Source organism: Motacilla alba, chromosome 13 (assembly GCF_015832195.1).
Source record: "Motacilla alba alba isolate MOTALB_02 chromosome 13, Motacilla_alba_V1.0_pri, whole genome shotgun sequence".
Classification (NCBI taxonomy): Eukaryota; Metazoa; Chordata; class Aves; order Passeriformes; family Motacillidae; genus Motacilla; species Motacilla alba.
Window position 1 is genome coordinate 1323687 of NC_052028.1, and position 18303 is coordinate 1341989.

The window sequence follows — 18303 nt, forward strand, 5'->3', positions numbered from 1 at the left end:
GCCTCAGCCACCTCATCTCACCCTGCTCCTCAAATCTGAACAAAGGAGCCCATTTACAGCACCAGTGACAAATTTCTTTACCCAAGAACACGTGTCCAAGTGCCACGCTGTGAGTACTCAGATGGTTCCCAGAAGCCTCCTGCTGACGTGGAAGCTCTTCCCGAGCTTCCCCACATACACTCTGTACTTGATTACCCCACGCTTGCTGGGAGAAGAGGAACAAAATGCACTCCAGAGCCACTTGCTGATTCCTGATTTGAGTACAACCATGGCAGCAACACCATTTTTCCCTCCCTTTCCAAGGCTGGCACATGCCATGTCCAGTTCCCAGAGACAGGAACCTCACACCCAGCCCTTCTGTTCTGTCAGCCTCAGGAGGGCCCATCTGGAGGAGCCATCACACACTCGGTATCAACACAGTATTCAAAACTACATGCAGAACTTGCAGAAGCACTTAGATCACCCACAGCTCCTGCTGGAAATTTTCCACAGTGTAAGAGTTTATTTTGTGGGCAGGAAGAGAGCAAGAAAATTAATTAAGGAAGAGTAAGAAGAAAAAACTCCTCCTGAAGTGAGTTAACTACACTAAAGCAGCAGTTGTGAGCAAGCCAAGTCCATTTTAAGGGCTATACATTTTCACTTCCACAGTCTTGAAAAGGAAAATGAAGAGACTTTGTTCTGTATGCATATTGTCCACCATTTGTTATTGTCTGTCTATTGATGCTCAGTTGAAAAACAAAATTTAATTAAACCCCACAGTACTGCATCGCCTGCCTTTGAAATATGCCTGCATTAGTGGATCATTACAGTAAATGAAATACAGCTTCATATCGGATTTTTCAAATAACGTCCTAAAACTGTTACAAATTAAATAATACTCCTGCAGAGAGAAATTAAGAGACAGTGTTTTTAGCAAGGGCAAAGAGATGTTTACAGATGAAGTCTGGAATGAGACGTGGAGGCAATGAGGCAGAGTTGCCACAGGGCTCTTCCAGACCTTGATGGGAGCGTTCTGTGTACCAGAAACTGTTACCACAACATTTGTATGAAAATCCTTTGCTAGGATTTTCTTCTCCTGAGAAGCTGAGGAGCCTCAGGAAAGAAATGTAAACAGTAACTATCTGCTGCTGTGGAACGCAACAGGTGCATCTGGGATTGGTCCATGTGAGGTGTTCCTACTTAATAACCAAAGATGCAGCTGGGCCAGACTCTCTGGTCAGCCACGAGCCTTTGTTATTCATTCCTTTCTATTCCTGTCTCACCTTCTGATTAATCCTTTCTCTCTATTCTTTTAGTATAGTTTTAATATAGCATTTTTAATATAATATATATCATAATATAATAAATCAGCCTTCTGAAACATGGAGTCAAGATTCTCGTCTCTTCCCTCATCCTGGGACCCCTGAAGACGCCACCATAAGAAACTAGAAAGAAAAGAGTGTGCCAGGGGCAGACACACAGAAAGGGCAGTGTCCCCAGCCCCCCAAGAATGTCTGCATGACCAGACCAGGGTTTTGGGGTATGCTACACCCAGAGAGGTGTTTCTGCATGGGGGAGAGCTCACTGCAACCACACACCCTCCACGTCCTCTGCAAACTCGGCCAAAGCAGCAGCAGCCACGGGAAATGAAGCCTCATAACCACTTGAAACACTGAAAGCTTGGATGCAGTGGCCAAGGAAAGGGATGCAGGAAGGTGCTGTTGTGGCAGGATGAGAAATACGTACACAGGGAGGAGAAAAGCAACAGGAGCTTTGTTATCTCGGGGTAAGTAAAAGCACAAGTGCGTCAGTGAGTCAGCGTTGGGCACAGCAGCAATGCCTGATGCGGAACACAGCAAAGCAGGTGAATATTGCATGAGCCTCACAGCTCTGGCTTCAAGAGATCTTCTCCTTAATAGCACCTGAGCTGATGCCAAGTGTTCTTTGACAATTTATTTACTCCAAGAAATCATTTTCCCTAAATAAGAAGAGCCTGTTACCACATCCTTCTTCACGTGAGCCTGCAAAAGGCTGCGCCCTGCAGCTCCTGTGGCCTCATCTCCATGGTGATGCACCAACACACACACACACACTGACTCCAGCAAGAAGGCAAACCTCCCCAAGGGAAAGCTGAACCTCCCCAAGGGAAAAGGCTGAACCTGCCCAAGGGAAAGGCTGAAGGTGGCAGAGCTCTCAGCAGCACAAGCCCTGAAACAAGGTGTGCTACAGGTGTTGGCAGGCAGGGCTTTCCAGAGAAGCAGAGCAGGTCAGCCTAAGAGCAGGCTGGAAATAAATAAAACCTTGTAAGAGCACTTCTGGATCCATTTTATAGGAAAACAGTAGATTTCCAGCTGCTGTCCATGCCAAGGAGCAACAACTGAGAGACAAGTTCCTGTAGTTCTCATCAGCCTGTGAATCAATTATTTATAGGAAGAAGGTTCAGCATATAATCTTTGAAAGTTGTCAACTTCCAGCCCACGCAGAGCTTCTTCTGTGGAAAGGCTGCTGGTCTGTGAGCCAGGGACTCCTCACCCCTGCATGCCACAGGATTAAATGAGCAGCTGTGACACAAGGGGATCCATTACACTACAGCCACAATGAGCACTGGGACCCCAAGGCACTAACAGCACTCAGCAACATCAGGAAAAAACCCCAGGGATACAGCAAATGCAGCCCAGGATCCTTCCTAAAGGAAAAATACGGTGGTGAAAGGGCATGGGGAGTGATGTAACAGAGCTGGCACATGGAGCAGCTGGGGAAGGAGATTCTGACAAGGCTCTGTGGGGCCAGACTGTCGAAGGAAAGGCAAGCACAGCACTCAAGTACCAGCTCAGTGCTCTCTTACCCCCACACCAAAGCCTCTATAGGGATCAACAACTCACAGCCACTCACCTGCACACCCCTAAACGCCCTCCCATCAGGAGACTCTGGCTTTCTGCTTCCCAGGCTGTGGCAAAGCCACCCCTGACAGTTAAGAGCAGCACAAGCAGCTTGCAGAGAGGATGGAGATTGCTGAGGCTCCGCAGCCTTCCCGAGGTGGGAGCAATCCTCGAGTGCCACAATCATCAGGCAGTGGGAGCACGCCAAGAGCAGGGCAGACAGAGGCTGAAAATGAGCAGGCTTCACACTCCCAGGTATTGCAGGAAACGTGCTCATCCTCAGCTTGCCAGCACTCTTTGAGCACAACCAGAATGAGGTCTGAACATTAAAAACACACCAGAGTGCTGCTCCCAGTCTGCTGCAGGAAATAAAGGGAGGGGGATATCCGACAAGGAGGAGGGGGCACAGCACAGGCACTTCTGGAAGAGCCCTGCTTCTGCAGTTCAAGGTTAAACACCTCCTTTGCACTCATCTCTGAATCTGCCTCTCTTTAAAGCTGCACCAGGTAATTAGAATCATTATAACTATTATTAGACAATAATATTATTATAGCATTTTTGCTACAGTTGACATCTGTTGGCTGATAGATTTAACTGGTACATAAGAAATAACTGTGCAGAGATTTCTTGCAAATGAGCACCAACACAGAAGACATTAAAGCATTCTGCATTCAAAAAGTTAATTTAATGGAAGGACACTTGAAATAAAAATTCTAAAATTAAGTTAAACCTTTAAAACCTCTCGTTAAAGCAATTATATGGGCTTTAAGTAGGCAACCATTTTAAAAATCCCGACTTTTATTTAGATGCTGAAAGGCACATATGTGGCTTGGTATCTCCTTCACATCAACATATACATCTTTTTCCCATCTACTCCAGAGATTTCTAAATCATCCTTCCATCTTCCTTTCCCTCTCTCTGCAGCAGGCACTTGAATTATTTGGGCAGAGTCTGACTGCACAGGGAACCAGTATAATCAGGGCTTTTACAACCTGCTGTCTGCAAATCCTATAGAATTATCAGCAAACACACATCTAGAATAAAATACAGCTTCCTGCAGCCCATGAAGCCCAAAGGGCTTTGCAAACTGGACTTGGGATGCAATTTATCCACCACTGAGATTCAGCCGTAATCCAGAGTGGAACACAACCTTTCCATCCATATTTAACCACAGCACACAGCCCCCTGGAGAAAAGTGAGGAAGAATCCAACAGAAGCCATAGGAAGGTTTTAGGGAGACTAAATTTTCTCCCCTGGAACTGAAATTAGGGCAGGGCATCCACCAAGTTGGACACAATGATGCTTGTAGATGCCTTCCAACTCAGAATATTCCATGATTCCATGACTCTACCATCAGCCATGGACCAAAAGAGGAGAACAAAGAAGGCACAGAGTCTCCATCCTGTTGATAGTGTCCCGGAAGCACAGCTGGAGTGAACAGCTAGGTAGCACAAGTTACCAGCCTGGAGAGGAGGAAGACATGAACACCACAGAGGAATCCTGTGTTGTGCTTAAATTCGGTGGGGCCCAAATTTCACGCCACAGTTACACCCATGGGCAAAGAAAGATGGAACAGCACTTCAGAAAATGACCAATTCTTCAACTTCAGGCAGCTGAGCCCAGCAGCTCAGTACTCACAGAACTCAGGGAGGGTAGAGCTGGTCCTGCTTGGCCAGTGACGTTTAATCCAGTGACATCTATTTCAGCTCAAGTAACTCCTCTTCCTTAAGCAGCTGGCACTGAGGTGACAACAGAGGCCTGGTGCAATGAGGTATCCTGCAACCACACCCACTGTGACACGCTATTTAGGAATAAAAATGAGTGTCATTAATTTCTCCAGAACAAGTAGTTTTATCTTTTCCAGAGAAGAGCAACCACACAAGGAACTTGGAATTGCTTGAGGAGAAAAATGCATTTTTGCTACCTTAGCCACATACAGACAAGCCTAACTCTCAACTGAGGACAGACCTATGGAGAGAAAAGGGGAGCAGGAGATGCTGGACACAACTTCCGCCCTGCACAGCCCACTGCTGAGGCAGCTCTGAGCGGGAAGAAGGGCTGAGGATTGTCTCGGAGCTGTGCCAGTCCCAGCAAGCGTCAGCAAGAAGCCTCAGGTGAACAAAGTTCATGAAAGCTCTTAAAAATCACCTGAGCCTTCAGAGGGAGAGCACAGTCCCCCACTACGGAGACCTGCCCATCACACCTCTGACCAGCACAAAGCAGGCTTTTCACTCTATCCATCTGATGCTTTCAAAAGCCAGAGGAGCTGGGTCTGGGTGAGCTCACCTTCATGAGGCCCAGTGCTCATTAGTAAGAAAAAAAAAGACCAACCAAAGCAACTCAACCCCGCACACTTGAGGGGTAGCTATCAGCAATTCCCTGTCACCACAAGAGAAATCCTTGTGTATGAGCTCTGGGAGTTCAGCCCGGGTCTGTTTCTGTTCAACCTTTCCATTAATAGTTTGAACAATGAAGAGAAAGCACTTTTATAAAACCTGAAAGGATGCCCAGGAGTTAAGAGCTGGAAGCACTCTGGAGGTCATGATCGGAATTGATAAACTGAAGAAAAGTTCCCAAAACACCTACAAATCAATAGAAAGAAAAGTAAGGAAAACAATGCAAAGAAGTGCACTTGGAAACAGCACAAACAAAGATCAAGTACACAAACAGAGTCCAGGGGAAAGCTCTCCAGACAGAGGGAACCTGGGGAAAACTGGGGACCAGACTAAATGTGCCAACGCTGTGACACCACAGCTCCAAAGAGCTGAACACCACTCTGTGATCCAGGAACATAAAATACCCAATTCTGGGCTCCATGCTGGGTATCAGTTCTGAGTTACAGACAAACCAGAGGGTCTGGGCAGCCAGCAGAGCAGTCTGCAGTATAAAAAGCATGCTGCCCCATACCAGCTGTGGAGGGGTTTCTCCATCCCTGCTCCCTCCAGGGCCAGTACCAGCTCTCAGATTTTAACAAGGTTTACTTACAAGGACAACCAGCCACGGGGCTCCCCTCTCTATGAAGGCAAGAGACAAGCTTGCTGCTCAGTTTGCTGCAAGGGCAAGTTAGATGAGCTGTCAGGCTCTGAGAGTGGGATTCCATTAAGGCCTAGAGGGAACTGGGCCCTGTCCAGATCTGCACTACCATCCACCACTGTCCAGCCTGGAGCCAAGTATCTCTCACCTGGCTCAGGACAGGGGCACAGACAAGGAGGCTGTTCCAGCCCTGTATTTCATTTTAGCATCCTCCATCTGGCTACTCCTACAGCAGTGACAAAGCCAAACGAACAGCCTTCTCTTCCCCAAAACTCAACAGAGCTCTTCAACCTGCTGAGGGGCACCCACACAACACAGACCCAGCACCACTGTGACCTTTTCCATTCACGCCTTCCTTATCCCTCACAAACAAAGCTCATCAAGCTTCATTTGCCAACTTGCTGCTGCAGCAGAGAAGCCAGCAGGGAATGGGATGCTGCCCTGGGGAAGGGCACGGCTTCCCAGCTTCCCTGCTCCCCTCCCACCCCACACAGCCCCACCAACCTCTGCACTGCCTGAAGCCCACAGGGCCCATCACCCAGCCCTGCCTACCCCAGACACTTTAAACTGAGGGGACAATTGCTGAAAGCCATTGAAGTCATTGCCACAACGCGTTACAAAGCAGGTGACAGCAGCTGGTGCCACCAGAACACAGCTGCACCAAACCCAACTAGTAGCTTGGGAGAAACACAGCAAGGGGGCAAAAGCTACAAATCTTCATGCAAAAGCAGGGCTTAGCTCTCAGGAACATTTCAGATTTCCCAACGACTCAGAGGGATTTGGGGTTTTGCTGAGCTGCCTCGTGAACCACAGCCAGAATGGATCTGACAAAGCTGCGGTGAGCAGGCGCCGTCTCCCTTAGCAGGGCTGCTTCCCAGAGATCCCCAGCCTTGTGTCACTTCCCACTGCAGGTGCTAAGAATATCTGCGTGTTCATAAAAAATAGCATCCAGCTATTGAGAACTTATCAACAAAGTGCTCGACAAATCTTAATTAAAGCTGATTCACCTCCCTCACGAGCCCGAGTCGAGCATTATTTCTCAGAGGAGAAACTGAGTGTAAGAGCTGAGGTGGGTTACAAAAGCCAGGGACGGAGTCAGTAGCACAGAGGATTAGCACATGGAAAGGCTGACTATTATCCCTAAATTTATCCCAATAATCCACTACCTCACGAATTCTCAAGGTATGGCTGCTGTGCTTTCAACCCCATCTGCCCAACCCAAGCAGAAGCAGAGAGAGACGGGTTTGGGGGTGCTGGAGTTTTCCAGGTGTTTTATTGCTCAGGCTAAAAGAATTCTCCACTGTAAAAATGAAGGTGGTGGCAGCAGCACCAGCCTTGCTCTTGTGCTGCTTCAGGACACAGGGAAAACACTGTGGGTACAAAGGCTGTTCCGACAGTTCACCAGGAATTGTTCCAGCTGATTTCTTCCCAACAATCCTATCTGTATCCCTTCAAATTTAGTAAATACATGGTCACACAGACAGCAGCCTCCAGGAACTCGCAACACTGCTCTCCCACCTCTGGCTGGACTCCTACACTGAAGTTTCTGGGATGGTATTTTGGATACTTCCACCCTAGAAATGCCCTAGAGGCTGCTGAAAATGAAGTGGATCAGGCTGGGTCATTTTAAGGCAGGGTTGGGGGAAAGAAAAGAGAGAAACTTAGAAGTGTATCCCTTAACAGTGCTACTCCCAGAGAACAAATGAATTCAAATGATCACAGGGAGCAGGAGCACTGCGGCAGCACGTTCTGTAAATGACAGGGCGTGTCATCGTCTTCTAACGTCCCCTGGACACTTATCTGCACTTAAAAGACTCCTGCCAGGCTGTGCACGGACCAGCCTCTTCCACAGACAGCTCCACCACAGAAATGCCTCTGCAGATTATCCTCCTTTGGCAGGTACATTTAGCAGCAGCGGTGCAGGCAGCTCTGCCTCGGCACTCTACTTAGACTGGGTTAGTTCTAGCAGAAAAACACTGCAGAATAAATAACTTAGCCTTAAGAAATTGTGTCTGTAGAACTTGGTGTAAACCCAGACCCCCTGAAGGCAGGCAGCGTCAGAGGTCTGTCAAAGATCACTCCTAATGCAAGTGTTAGTCAAGCACTGACCTTAAACATTTTAAGGCAACATTTCAAACAGTGTTTATATACAAAATCCCATTTGCTCAGCATTCCCTTCCTGGCCTTGTGGAATGCATCGTTTCATCAGTTCCCCAGCCAGAGAACCATATGCAGGCTTGTACCAAAATAATTATAACAGTTTTAAAATTCACACCTCCTGTTACAAAGCACACACCCTGAAGAAACATCCATTAAAATATCCCAGAGCTACTCCAATTTTTCCAGCATGCTTTTATTCCACAGCAGCCTGGGCACACAGTAGGCCAGAGGTCAGGCGGCCCAGCCTCGTGCTCCAGGCAGGATCCAAACTGTGCCCGTCGGGGGAAACTCACGTGTAAATATGTCTGTTTAAAACTCTTCAGTGCAAGGAACCCCTGACCTGCCCCGACTGTGTGCCTAAGTGCCCCTCACAGGGCCCGCGTTTGCGGACCCTGCTGCAACACGCCAGCCGCAGAGGCTGCCTGTCCTGCCAGGCCTGCCGAGCCCCCGGGGCCGCACACGCACCGTCCCCAGCGGCCCGGCCACGGCCGCTCTGAGGGGAACCGCGCCGGCGGGCACCCCCACTCCGGCGAGGCCTCACCGCCGGCTCCGCTCGCACGAGGGCAGAGCAGGGAAGGCAGCGGCCGGTGCCCCCGGAGCCGGGGCCAGGACCGGGCTCTGTCCCGGATCGCGGCCCCCACCCGCAGCCGCGGCCCGGCCCTCGAGGGGCGCCCGAACACCGGCCCCCGCGCCCCCCCTCCGCCACTCACCGCTCCGCACTGCGCACGCTCCGCCCGGCCCCGGCCGCCCCGCCCCGCTCCCGCTCCAGCCAATCAGCGCTGTCCTTGAACCAGCTCCCGCCATTGGCCCCGCCTTCGGCCCCGCCCTACCCGCTCAGCACAGGCTCACTCTTGGCCACGCCCCCGACCCGTCCCGTTCCGTCAGCACCGCCCCTGGCCCCGCCCCCCGCCCCGCCTGTGCCCCGTGAGGCGGCTGGGGGGGTGCGGTGTCCCGGCCCCGCCTGTGCCCCGTGAGGCGGCTGGGGGGGTGCGGTGTCCCGGCCCCGCCTGTGCCCCGTGAGGCGGCTGGGGGGGTGCGGTGTCCCGGCCCCGCCTGTGCCCCGTGAGGCGGCTGGGGGGGTGCGGTGTCCCGGCCCCGCCGTGTCCCGTGAGGCGGCTGGGGGGGTGCGGTGTCCCGGCCCCCCGCCCGTGAGGCGGCTGGGGGGGTGCGGTGTCCCGCCCCGCCTGTGCCCCGTGAGGCGGCTGGGGGGGTGCGGTGTCCCGGCCCCGCCTGTGCCCCGTGAGGCGGCTGGGGGGGTGCGGTGTCCCGGCCCCGCCGTGCCCCGTGAGGCGGCTGGGGGGTGCGGTGTCCCGGCCCCGCCTGTGCCCCGTGAGGCGGCTGGGGGGGTGCGGTGTCCCGGGCCCGCCGCGTCCCGGGCCGGGCTCGCTGGGCTGAGCCGTGTCCCGGGTCGGGTCCCCGAAGCCGGCGCTGCTCTGGGTGGGCAGGAGCCTCCCTGGCTGTGGGAACGGCCTGTCCCGGGCAGCGGGCAGCAGCCCCATCCTGGAGGATCTGTCCCTCAGGAGGGGACAGACAGGACTGCCTGGTTTGGCGCGCCTCTGTGCATCGTGTTACGTTGGACTTCTGGAGGAATTTCTCCGTGGAAAGGGTGGTCAGGCCTTGGCAGGGGCTGCCCAGGGAGGTGTTGGACTCCCCTGCTCTGGAGATGTCCAGGGAAGGGCTGGAGGTGGCACCCAGTGCTCTGGGCTGGTGACAAAGTGGGAATATCTGGGATGGGTGCCTGGGATCAGGAGGGAATCACAATGATCTGGAGATGTTGGCTTTACACATCACATCGTCCCTGCCGCAGGCTACTTCGCCACCCCCTTCATTTTTCACAGGTTTTGAGGAAGGTAGTGAAGTTTCAGGTAAACACAAGGGTGTAAATTCTCAGTCTTGGCACCCCTGGCTGGTGCTGAAATGAGGTGAGAAAGTCAGAGAAGGCACAGGGAGCTCACTGGTCCCCTCACCTCGTTCATGCAAAGCACTCTGCTGATTAAAATCATGCCAAAGCATTTCCCACCCCTCTCCCGACTGCGACTGAGTGATGGCATTGCAGAAATGATGGAAAATCAGCCACGAGCTGTGCAGCCCTCCCTGGCGAGGGCTGGGCTGTGGCTGAGGAACGGGCCATGAGATCCACTGCACAGCAGTCAAAACCAACGTGCCTGCCCCAAAATTAAACCTGCAATGCTTAATCATCTAGTGAAAGATGCTCAGCAACATCAGGGGTACCCGTCCCCACAGCTCTGCTCACCCATGCTGTGTTTCACTGCTGGCACCCACAGAGATCCTGGAGGCAGGAGATTGACTGTAAGCAAATCTCAGCTCTCTTTGCCAGTAATTGAATATTTTCAATCTTTCCAGGTTGGTTGTAAACATCTCAAAAACATAATCTGGAATCAAATCCCTCAAAGCCTGTCAGGAGTGCACCAGAGCTCTATTGATGTTTATGATTTTTGTTGGGGTTTATGGTTTCTCAGGCAGCTATGTGATTGCTGCCTGGGCGTAGCTCCTGGCCTTTGGCTGGGGGAAAGCACTGCTGTACTTCAGCCTCTTCCTCCTCCTTTTGGGCTCCACACACCAAGCCCAAGACTGGCAGCCAGGCAGGACTGGTCTCTCTGCTTTGCAGCCCAGGAGCCAAATGTCAGCTGGGGCACTGGGAAGAGGATTTGCTCCCTGCTTGTCTCATGATGCTGGCACACCAGCCACCGTGCACTTTGGAAAGCCTCACTGAGGTGCTCAGTCCATCCAGAGAGGAGCACTGCTTCATCCCTGGGCAGTCCCAACCGAATCCCACATCTGAAACCGCTCCCACATCTAAGAGATGAGAAAATACACTCTGCATGTATTACCTTCGGCATCTGGAGTTCCTCTCTTTGGTCTGATGGGGTGGAGGGTTTTTCAAAAGTTATTAGAGAAGATGAGTGTGAGAGAGTAATTTGGGACTGGGAGTAATTTTTCATCAGTATACTTAAAGACAATCACAGCACTAGGAGGGAGGCCTAATTGTGGAGTTGTGTAATTAGTTTTTATGTCACTGCAATTATTCTGTTGGCTACATATAAAGAACATGGAAAATGCAGCACTTAATTTTAAATCAAGACTTGATTCTCTTTTAGTAGGTAATTGATGTTGATCACATCACTTAGCAGCGACTATAAAATGTGCTATTTAGATTGTAAAAGGATGGAGAAAAGGACTAAGCAGATAGGTAATTGATGAATTGTGGGCAGCATTGGTGGGAGGCAGCAGGAATCCTTCAGCTGGCTCTGTCTGCAGCTGCTCCTGGGCTTCCTTAGTGCCCAGGGCTTTAACAGGCACTGAGCCCCCGTCCCAGTCCCACAGCACTGCTCTGTCCTGGCAGCAGCAGCAGCAGCAGGGCAACTGCTCTTCATGGAATTGATCCCTCCTGGTTAAACTCCTTCCTTTAAGGAATCTGGATTTTTTTCAGGAAAAGGTGTGTGGGTTTGTTCCCTGGACTGCCATATGCTCGTCTGGAGCCACCAGGCTCCTCTCCTCTGAAGGCTGTTTGGCTTCTCCAGTAGCTCGGTTGTGGCAATGTGTCCCAAATTTAGTCACAAATGAAATTACCTGACTGGTGCTAAACACTCCCAGACACATAATTGGACATTTAAGTCCAAAAGCAAAATTAAGTCGCAAGGTGCCAATGCTGTGAAGCCTCACAGTGCTGCCCCTTCACAGGTAACTCTTAGGTTTTGGTGGTATTTTCATACTAAAAGTACCTGCAAGTAGTTTTGGCTGGGGGAAGACCCAGAGAAAAGCCATGGATGCTGTTTAGCACAGCAAGGCAGAGACATCCAGAGGGTTCAGTTGCCCTTTTCCCTCTGGAAGGATGCCAGGACCAGCATGAGAGGTGTCTCTCCTGGGTACAAAGCAAACTCCACAGGCTGCAGGAGACTCTTGAGGCCACATTTCCAGGTGGCAGGTCCAAGCTTTGCACTTGCACCAAAAGAGGTGGATTTGTGGCCAGACAAGCCACTGCATTAGAGTCCTACCAGGATTTTTAAGTGAAACACTTTTCCCCTCCAGTCTTTCCTTCCCCTGAACCTTTTTTGTGTGCTGTAGCAAAATATGAGATGTAATTTGGGCTCCAGTGGGTGTAATTGTTGAACAGCCTGCCCCGGCCGGCCTCACCGCTGCCAGAGCGCTGCCCACAGCCGCTTTCCATGCTGACACAATGAAATGCATTTTTACAGCCCAAGACATGAGTCATGACCCAGCCTGAGTTCAGAGCAGAGCGTTTTTGGAGTACATGTGACTCCAAAGAGGCCAGAGGGGAACCCTGGGCTTGAGATAGGATAGCATCACAGCTGCAGAGTTTCCCCAGTCACTTTTAAAAATGCTTTTTCTCACCCATTTTGCGTGCTGGGACATGAAAGCTATTGCAGGACCTGTTCTGCCATGTCAGCATCAGCCTCTCTGAATTGCTGTGAGGATCAGAGGGGTCCATCTTGCAGTCTCTTATCACCACCAGCACAAATCCTATTTCATTCGCTGCCAAATAAAGAGACTCATCCAAGGGCTTTTGCCTCAGTCCCTCGGAGGCTCTGAAGCCGTAAGTGGGATGCGATGAGCCCAGGGGTCATCCCTGCTCGGGAAGGGCTCTGCCGGCGGGGGTGCAGCTCGAGGTTCACGGGTGAGCTGCTGTGGCACAGCTCGGGGTCAGCGCCCGCCGGGTGACAGCCGCTGACGGTTCCTCTGCCTCCGGGCCGTGTCCCCAGGACAGCTCTGTGCTCGTGGGAGCTCCGGCTGCGGGACGGGGCGGGCTGCGCCTGGGTGAGACGGACGATGCCGGGCGGCTGCCGCCTTTCGCCCCCGGTTATTAACGGCGCCGGTCGGCACCGCCGGGCGCTTCGCCGCACGCAGGGCCCCCCGGGCTGCCCTTGCTCGCTCCCGCCTGGTACAGGCTTTGGATGAGATCAGCGAAGCCGACACAGTGATCAATTCCCAGTGCTCTGCTCTGGAGCCGGGCACAAATGAGGGGAAAGCAGGGAGGAGAATAAAGCCCGGAGTGAGAGCACAGGTACAGGTACAGGTACAGGTACAGGTACAGGTACAGGAGGGGTGTGAAGGGAAACTCAAGTTTGCAGTGCCACCAGCTCAGCTGTGAGCAGACAGGGACAGCGACCCTAGAGACGCTTTTCTAGAAGCCATCATGCCAAATGACTTGGGCAGGGGCCTTTATGGGTGCTCAAGCAGGGACTTGGGTGAAAAATTGGCCAGCACATAGGGCCATGCAGGCAGCAAGGGGACAGTTCAGTCCCCTGCCTCCTCCCCATGGAACAGAGCCTGGTCACAAACACCCCGTCCTGGTTATCCCCCAGCAGAGTCAGACTCCCTTGGCCTGGGGCCAGTCAGTCCCTCCCAGGGCTGAAGGTTTCAGATCGCTGAGCAGCCGTGGGCAGCACCCATCCCTGCCTCTCTGGCTGCCACCTCCTTGTCACTGTATCTGAAGAACATCCACATCACAGCACACACAGGCTGAGGAGCAAGGGCAGGGACAATTAATAAAACACCTCCCTTAAGGTGGAAACACGAGACCACCCATCTCAGCAGTGTCACACCACTAAAGGAGAGGGGATAATTATGAGCCATTATTCCCTGCACAAATGGGCTTTAAATCATCATCTGTCGTCAGCACCCAGCACTGGATGTTCCAAAGGTGTCCAGCAAAGCCTTTGTGGCTCCTTTCCACCACAGCGTGGGTGACCACAGTGCCTGTCACCCGGAGATCCTTACGGAGCCTCCTCACCCACACTCTGCTGCTGCTCTGGGAAGAAATCAGCCCTGTCAAACATCAGCGAGACCAAACTGCTGCTGTGGGGTCTCAGGTCCCTTTCCCTGGGGTGGGATCACAGGAGGGCAGGGCTTCCCAGCTGCCCCACCCCTCCTGGCCGGGCAGGGGAGCTGGGTTGTTACGGAGCAGCAGTGGAGGAATTGAAAGCGTTTTTCCTTCTGGAAGCCCTTGAGGCTGCCAGTCTCAGCTGAGCCGCCGCTTGCCAACAGTTTTTCATTTCTTCTCTGTTTCATCTAAACTTTCCATTGGGTTCCTCATCCATCTGAGCTGCAATGATAAATATGGAAATAAAGAGGCATTTACAGCCCCTCTCTTGGGCTGGTTTTGTGTATAAACAAGCTGTGCTCACAGCATCCTCCTCTCCACAGTGCTGGTTCCGGAGCAGCAGGGTCTGCCCAGGACTCAGTGGGGTGAAGGATTTGGGGAAAATCTATGGGTCACTGTGGGGAGAAAACTGCAGCAAAAGGGATGGGGCAAGCAAGGCCCACAGGGACTTCTGTAAAGGACTAGAAGGGAAAGAGCAACAGCTGAAGAGCTGGAGGTGCGAAGTATGAAGAAAGGCTTTAATTTGCACAGAATCTCTTAATCCATTAATCACAGGGACATTGGTGTATGAAAACCTCCCTCTTGTTTAATACTAGCTCAGGTTTGTCCAAGAAGGTAATAACTGTTTGGCAGGGGAGTGGGAGGGGTGAGGTGGGACAGACAGAGGCCATGGGCTTGTTTCCAGGGAGAGACCATCAGCCATTAACAGTGTGGAGCCAGCACAGGGATGAGCAGCCATGAAAAGCACTGGACACGGCAGCCCAGGAGTCGCAGTGGCACTGGGGACACTAGTCCCTTGAAGGAGGATGCCCCAGAGTCTCTTGGCCCTCTGGAGGTTGCGTGCAAAGGCTGGACAAACTTGCCTGGGTGCCTGGAACAGAGAGTTTGGGGGTTTAAGAGCAGACTCGGACATCTTCCCTTCCCCTCCGCCACAGTCCCTTCCTCTCCATTCACACTGCTCCAGTGTTCCTTTCCTTGGGTGGGGGGTGTGAGGATCATCCTGGAGGCAGGGGGAAGCTCTGGCAGCATAGCATGGACTGATCCATCTCCTGATCTTCACCTGATACTTCTCTCAGGTTTAACCTGTTCTGCTTTAATCCCGATGCTTTCCCAGCAAAGCCGGCCTTACACCAGACCAGTCAAAGTCTCCTCGTGTCCCATGATGGACCCACAGACCTCAGAATTCCCTGTCAGCCAGGGGTGAACATAATGTCTACAAACCCAGCTGCCTTCCTGGAGCTGTTACCTGTGTTCCTCAAGGGAGGAAAATAGGAAAAATTAGTATGCTGCTTCTTCCTTGAGAAATCAATGTGATCCCAACTCACTGTGAAGTTCCCTGACTGTTAGAGATGCTGCCCTGGTAAAAACTAACCCTCAGAGGAGAAACAGTGGAAAAAAAGAAGGAAAAATAAATTCCAGTGACTAGACAAGTATAAAATGTTGCAGAAGGCTAAACTGCCAGGGCTGGGGCTTGTTTGGAAGTCCCAGAGTAGAGAGGGCTGTGCAGTCCAGCTGTTTACCACCCCACCAAGAATCAGCTATAATTGTTAATTCTAATTAGAGCTGTTGTGTAAAAATGTAATCAAGAGTTTCCATTAGTAAGAAAAAAAAAGACATTTCATCTAAATTAAAAAATTTGTTTTTTAAGAAAGGGGGTAAACGTTGAAAATTTTGTAACAACTCATTTCAGCATTTGCAAGATGAAAAGGGATGTATTTTTGCTGTGAAATGCATCATCAATTCAAATGTGTTTTATCTTACAGTCTGAAGAGCAAAAAATAGTTTTCAAATCAAAGCAAAAATGGTATTTTTAGGCATTTTCTTTAAAAAAGCCTATCAGGGGGTTTCTGTCCTAATTAAGAATGATTACTGATTTTCTTTTTTTCTTAATGGAATAAGCTGATCCTAGTTAGCTCTGCTCTAAAACACTTGGTTGATGTGCCCACCCATCTGTCCCCAGCACCTGACCCCAGGGCTGTGCTCACACCGCCCCACTCTGTGTGTCAGCACTGCCTGAAATCCCTGGGATTTGAGTCAGGCTTTATAAAACTCACAGAGTTAAAGCAAATTCCTTGCTGCCAGGAGACCTGGAGGGGCACTGGAAGGACAGAGGTGTGTTTGGTGGGCCTTGTGCAGGCCTGAATTCCTAAGGCAGCCTGATTGTGTTGTCCACGCCCGGGCAAGGCAGCCGCAACCCCCCTTGGGCGTTTGACCCTGTGGTTGATGCCATGGGATTGCCACAGATCCCAGCAGGGATTTGCATCCTGGGGCATCCTCTCCACAGGATTAGCAGATCACATTTATCACACTGAGACAGTGGCTTAGGATCTGGTAGATGAATAGCAGAGTTTGTGGTTTGTGATCTGTCCTCTGGGTAGGAGCACTGAAGGAAAGGACAGAAAATATGGGGGTTAATTAGGAGCTGGGAGCAGAAGGGGACACCAGGGAAGGAGACTAGGCCAGGGAGAAGCTCAGAAGGAGGAGAGGAGGGTGGAAGAGGAAGGGAGCAAAGCTCAAGGGCTCTGCCACAGATGAAATGGAAAAAGAAATTGCTGTGCAGCAGTTTCAGCCCAGAACAGAGGGAGCTTCACATGCTCCCCGAGCTGCTCGAGTGCATTTTGAACAACAAAACCAGCAGGCTGTGACAGGGCCAGGAGACCCAGGTGGGCGTGGAGGGGAGAATGGAGGGAGGGGCTGCAGGCTCGGGGGTCCCCCAGGCAGGGCACGCTCCTGCCGGCCACATGCAGAGTGGCTCTGCCCTGGCTGCTGGTGCGCCCCTCCTCTGGCAGGCTGACCGGGGGTGATGGAACCTTTCCCGACTGCTCTTTCCTCCCGACCTGCTGAGGTTGCTGCTCCAGCTCCCTGTAAGGGAACAGCTTGAGCAGCCTTTCCCTGAGCTGCCCAGGGGGACCAAGCCAGCCCCAGCCTCCAGATAGCTAAGCAGCGGATCCTGCCCCACTGCCACCCTCGGGAAGTTGTGCTGGCAGAGCTGGCACCCAGGACGTGGCACCAAGCCCTGTGGGAGGCTGCAGACCCTTGGCCAGGGAAGGAGATGGTTGGATCGTGGGTTCTTCTTGCAGGGAGCAACTGGTGGGTGAAGCCTGGAGCACCCACTCACACGTGGGAGCAGACACAGGGGATAACACACTGCCCCAGTGCTTTATGCACCTCACTCAAAATAAGCTTTCTTTTCTAAAAACATATCTAAGAAGAATGATTTTTCTCTTCTTCTTTTTTTGTGATTATTTTGAAGTTATAAATTATTGAAAGACTTCTTACTACTCTCCCAAATCATTCTCAGGCAAAGAAAAGGCAGTTCTGCCTTCAACAGTGCTTTGTAACAAAATGAGTCAGATTCATTTCGCTCATGATTTGCCCTTGGCTCCCTTTGTCCATGTCTTAAACTGCATCCTGGCTTGGCCTGATTAGCAGTGTCTCCTCGGAGGCAGAGGAGGCCCTGCAAGAGCCGGAGGTATTGCAGGTCAAGATTAAAGTGCTCTGCATGCCATTCACTGTCAAAACTATAACTGGCTTAACTCAGTGCAATTAGATGGCTCAGAGGTTACGGAGTAATGGCAGCAGTGTTTCAGTGCAGCTGATTAAAGCACCGCCTTGGCATTAAGGGATGTGATTAAAAGGCAGTGTCAGGGCTGAGACCTGGCAGAGGAGCTCAGCAGGCAGGGTTAAATCCACAGCTTCTTCTGGGGTTGGACACCCCAGGGCCTGGAAAAGATCTCTTAAGTATCAGCTGAGCCAGCTCAGCTTTTAGGTCTGGAATGCCATCTTGTGATGGCAGTGGGGAAGTGGAAATGGCCTCTCTGTGGAGTCAGAAGAGATGATGGAATTACGGAATGGGTTGGGTCAGAAGAGACCATAAAAAAAATTTTATTCCTCCCCCTGCCAGGGACACCTTCCACTGTCCCAGGCTGCTCCAAGCCCCTGTCCAGCCTGGCCTTGGGCACAGCCAGGGATCCAGGGGCAGCCACAGCTGCTCTGGGCACCCTGTGCCAGGCCTGCCCACCCTCCCAGGGAACAATTCCTTCCCAATATCCCATCCATCCCTGCCCTCTGGCAGTAGGAGGCTGTTCCCTGTGTCCTGCCCCTCCACCCCTTGTCCCCAGTCCCTCTCCAGCTCTGGAGCCCCTTTAGGCCCTGGAAGGGGCTCTGAGCTCTCCCTGGAGCCTTCTTTAGTCCAGGTGAGCACCCCCAGCTCTCTCAACCTGGCTCCAGAGGGGCTCCAATCCTGGGAGCATCTCCGTGGCCTCTCTGGATTTGCTCCAACAGCTCCATACCCTTCTGATGCTGGAGCAGCTCTGCAGGGGGGTCTCACAATGGCAGAGTGGAGGGGGACAATCCCTCCCCTCACCTGGTGCCCACTCCTCAGTGGGT

At 52.0% G+C, this 18303-nt stretch overlaps 1 protein-coding gene across 3 annotated transcripts in view; it reads right to left on the reverse strand.

Annotated features, from left to right (window-relative positions):
• Nucleotides 1–8755, reverse strand: part of SIL1 (SIL1 nucleotide exchange factor) — a 92296-nt gene extending 83541 nt beyond the window's left edge. Inside the window, exons 1-2 of one of the 3 annotated variants that reach the window (XM_038150218.1) lie at nucleotides 5354–5440; nucleotides 4497–4659 (exon numbers count right to left, since the gene is read on the reverse strand). The gene's annotated coding sequence lies outside the window, so the exon portion shown is untranslated. Of the gene's footprint in view, nucleotides 1–4496; nucleotides 5441–8344 lie in introns of those variants that run through there. The other 2 variants (XM_038150220.1, XM_038150219.1) reach the window with 2 other exon arrangements.
• Between the last annotated feature and the right edge of the window lie 9548 nt (nucleotides 8756–18303).